Consider the following 4,093-nt stretch of genomic DNA (forward strand, 5'->3'; position numbering starts at 1 on the left):
TCCTATTTATAGAGTTTGGGGATGAAAGTATCTTGATTTTACTTGAATAAAAATAATGGCTTTTTAGGTGAAAATCATTTGAATAATCGTTCAGCAGAGGCTGAAGACTCGTTCAAAAGATGCTGGACTTATGAAGGAGTTTGAATGGCTGAAGGAAAAAAAATTCAAAAATGTTTGAAAACATGCTGGTGGAGGCGATATATCGCCCCTATAGGCGATATATCGCCTGGACCACTGTTCTCGAGGCGACCGTGCATCGATTCATGTTTTCCGTATCTACGTGCTGCGATATATCGGCATACGCTGAATATTTAAACACGAAATTACACAATTTTAGCTAAGTTTGAATGGGGTAAACAGCCTTGACTAAGCCCTCAACGTATTCAAAGCTGCTGACTGACCCTATAACATTCAAACTTTACTCCTTATTTAATTTAATCCTCAAAAATACTTAGTCCTTAATCACCATTCATAACATGTGCTTAAAATCCTATTGGTTGATATCTAAACCTTATAGTATGATAAATATAATCCTTAATATTAGTCACATTAATCAAACCTTAGGTTAACTTAATATTCTTAAACTATAGATTAAACTTAGAAAATCTATAAGTACTACTATGAGGGTCCAAATAATTCCCGGTCTGAACCAAAAATCCACAGTAATAATGATAATACTATACATACTATCATACTACTATCTATCTTAGCAAAGTAAAGTTCTTGGACTCTACAGGTTTGCAACCCATTTAGAGTAGAGAGCTTATCATATGAACCCGTTTTCCTTCAGTCTTTCAACTTCTTCCTTAAAAGCCTTGGATCTTTCTGTATCGAGCAGCCTCCTTTTCTGCTAGACATGTTTAAAGTTATCCTTGTCAATATTGAGAGCATGACTAAATACAGTTAGGCTAATACCTATCATGTCTTTGTGCGACCAGGAAAACATATCTTGGTTGTGTTTTAAAAAAACTTATGAGTTCATTTTTGAGTTCCTTAGCTAAGTTTTTCCCAATTTTTACGGTCTTGGTCAACTTTCTCTAGTCAAGTGGGACATCTTCGAGGTCTTCAATTGATCCCACTCTAGTGTCATAATCTCCAAAGCCAGGATCAAAGTCTACATCCTTGCTTTGGGCAGTGTCCTATTTCGAGTTGTTTTGCTCGTTTAGGGGAGCCTGCTCATATTCCTCTGAAATGCTAACTTTCATTGTTGCTGACGGCTTGTTTTTTATTGGTCTAGCAAAAATTATGGTTGTCGTGACTGGGCCTTTTTCGGCAGTGGTGATGGAAGAATTATAGCATTTTTTTTGCTCCCCTTTGATTTCCTTTAACACATCCTATCCCAACATTGGTTGAGAACTTCATTGTTAGATGAAAAATGGACATGATCACTCTCAAATCAATGAGTATTGGTGTTGAGTCTAGTTTTTATCATGTTTTGTTGATGTTTTAGTAGTCTTTTATTTTGTTTTTCTATCATCTAGTGCGGATTTATGCTTTGTTTGTCTTTCTTTGTGAATATCAGGAAGAATTGAGCACGTGGAAGAAAATTTCAAAGAAATGGAAGAAATAACCAAGTTTTTCTTCATATTTCGAGGAAGAATGGTTCTCAACATAATTTGGAAGTGTTGGTGAATTTTTGGGATAAAAACTTGAAGAATTGAGAAATCCCTTAAGAGCCACAGCATGATCAAAGTGGAGCCGCGGCTAGGTGGGAAACAGAATCAATGTTTTTGAGGAAATCCTATGGCCGCGGCATGGCTAGAGAGGGTCGCAACATTGAAGAGCATCAACCCAGATTTCGTCGACACGGGCCGTGGCATGGCTAACTAATGTCGCGGCATGAAGAGGACCTTTTGCACAGGAAATTGGACACGGGCCGCGGCATAGTGTATGTAGAGCCGCGGCCCGCCTCTTTAAAATTTGAAGTCCTAGGTTTTAATATGGCGAAAAAAGAGAAGAGAACGAATGCGTACTGACGAGGGAGAACTGCTAGTTTTGAAGGCTCAGGCTTAGAGTATTTTTTTACATGTTTTTCTTCTTCTTCCTGATGTTATCTTTAATTTCTGTTGTGATTAGCATTATGATTATGAACTAATTTTCTGTTTAGGATGTCTAATTGAATCACTTGAATCCCTGTTATGAACTAATGCAATTTCAATTTTCTTCTTCTTCAATCTTCTTCAATTCCATATAACCTGTTCTTATAGATTGATTATTGATTGGCCATCTATAGTCATATACATATGTTTTTAAGTCAAAATCTGAGAAGTGAGATTTAAATCTGTTGTAGTTATATTGGACATAATTCTAATTTAGAACGAAAGTATCTGAATTAATTGTGTAACTATTATTAAGTTGTCGAGATTAATGCTACCTTTGTGGTTCAATTTACCATAGAAATATAGGAAATTGTCACTTAGGTTGAGTTTATAATTCATAGTATGATTATAGGCTGATTATCAGCTTGTTAATTGAATTAGGTAAAAAGAAGAAGAATTCACACTTTGCATTAGGGAATAATAGGGAGGATAGTTGATGAGATTAAATATCCTAATTGTTTCTCAGTGGTTAAATTAAAAGTTTTTCTATTAGTTGTTATCCCATTGAATTTTCAATTATTGTTTCTGCACTTTATAGTTTCTTTTGTTGTGTTTACAAAAATCAAGAATTTCAATTCATCAAATAGAACAAGAATTAATTGACTGGTAATTGATAAATCAGTCCTTGAGGACGATACTTGGTTTTACCATTTTATTACGAATTGCGACTGTGTGCACTTGCATAACAAAAATATCGCAACAAGTTTTTGGCACCGTTGCCGGGGACTGAAAATAATTATCAATATCAGTCTAATTAATTTTTATTCTAATTTGATTTTAATTTCTCTTGTTTCTAATCTGCTTAGTTGCTTAATTTGTCTATCTCATGTGAATTTTTGTATATGCGTGGCAGAAGAGGAAAAGACACACTTGTTCCTCTGAATCCTGAGATTTAAAAGTCTTGCAAGCAAGTCAGAAAGAACAAGAGGGAGGCCCAGAAATCTGTGAAGATGGCACAGAATGAAGGGGATGGCAGGAATGTTCTAATTCCTGGAATTGTACAAGGGGGTCAGGCTTAGAACAATGCTGAGAGGAGCCTGAGGGATTATGTACTGCCCACTCTGACGGGAGTACAAAATAGTATACGCCCACCAGCTGTAGAGGCCAACAACTTTGAAATCAAGCCCGCTATTCTACAAATGGTGCAGTCCTCTGTGCAATTCAATGGGTTACCTTCTGAAGATCCTCACACCCATTTGTCCAATTTTCTGGAGTTGTGTGGAACCTTAAGATATAATGGGGTGAGTGATGATGCAATTAAGCTGAGGCTTTTCCCATTTTCTCTGAGGGACAGAGCCAAAAGTTGGCTGAACTCGCTGCAGCCAAATTCTATTGTCACCTGGCAAGATCTAGCTCAAAAATTTTTGTCTAAATTCTTCCCTCCATCCAAAGCTGCTAAATTGAGGGGAGAGATCAATAACTTTTGCCAGAATGACGGAGAGTCGTTGTATGAAGCTTGGGAACGGTTTAAGGAACTCCTGAGAAGATGTCCTCATCACGGCATTGAACAGTGGATGCTAGTACAGAATTTCTACAATGGTTTATGTCCTACAACCAGAACCATTATTGATGCTGCAGCGGGTGGCACTTTTATGAGCAAGAGTGCAGTTGGTGCTTATGAGCTGCTAGAGGACATGGCCACAAACAATCATCAGTGGTCTGAGGAAAGATCATCAGGAGTCAGAAAGGTAGCTGGGGTGCATGAGTTGGATGCAATCACTGCTTTAACAGTGCAAGTAGCCTCTTTGACAAAGCAGTTACAACAGAGCAGTGTATCTGCTAATGCGGTTCAGATGGCAGTGAGGTGTGAAATGTGTGGTGGTGCTCATTCTGTCGATCAGTGCCCTATTTGTATGAATAATAACACCCCAATGGATCATGCTCAAGTTCAAGCGGTGGGAAACTTTCAAAGGCCACTCAATAATCCATTCTCCAATACTTACAACCCTGGGTGGCGAAATCATCCCAATTTTTCGTGGAAGAATAATTAAGGC

General features: G+C 37.6%; 1 non-coding gene across 1 annotated transcript; it reads right to left on the minus strand.

Moving 5' to 3' along the window:
* Nucleotides 1-3,496: 3,496 nt before the first annotated feature.
* On the minus strand, nt 3,497-3,603 carry LOC133833631 (small nucleolar RNA R71). The gene has a single exon (XR_009893001.1). It is a non-coding gene; the product is annotated as a small nucleolar RNA R71 (small nucleolar RNA).
* Nucleotides 3,604-4,093: the final 490 nt, after the last annotated feature.

Source organism: Humulus lupulus, chromosome 4 (genome assembly GCF_963169125.1).
Source record: "Humulus lupulus chromosome 4, drHumLupu1.1, whole genome shotgun sequence".
In the NCBI taxonomy this organism is placed as follows: domain Eukaryota; kingdom Viridiplantae; phylum Streptophyta; class Magnoliopsida; order Rosales; family Cannabaceae; genus Humulus; species Humulus lupulus.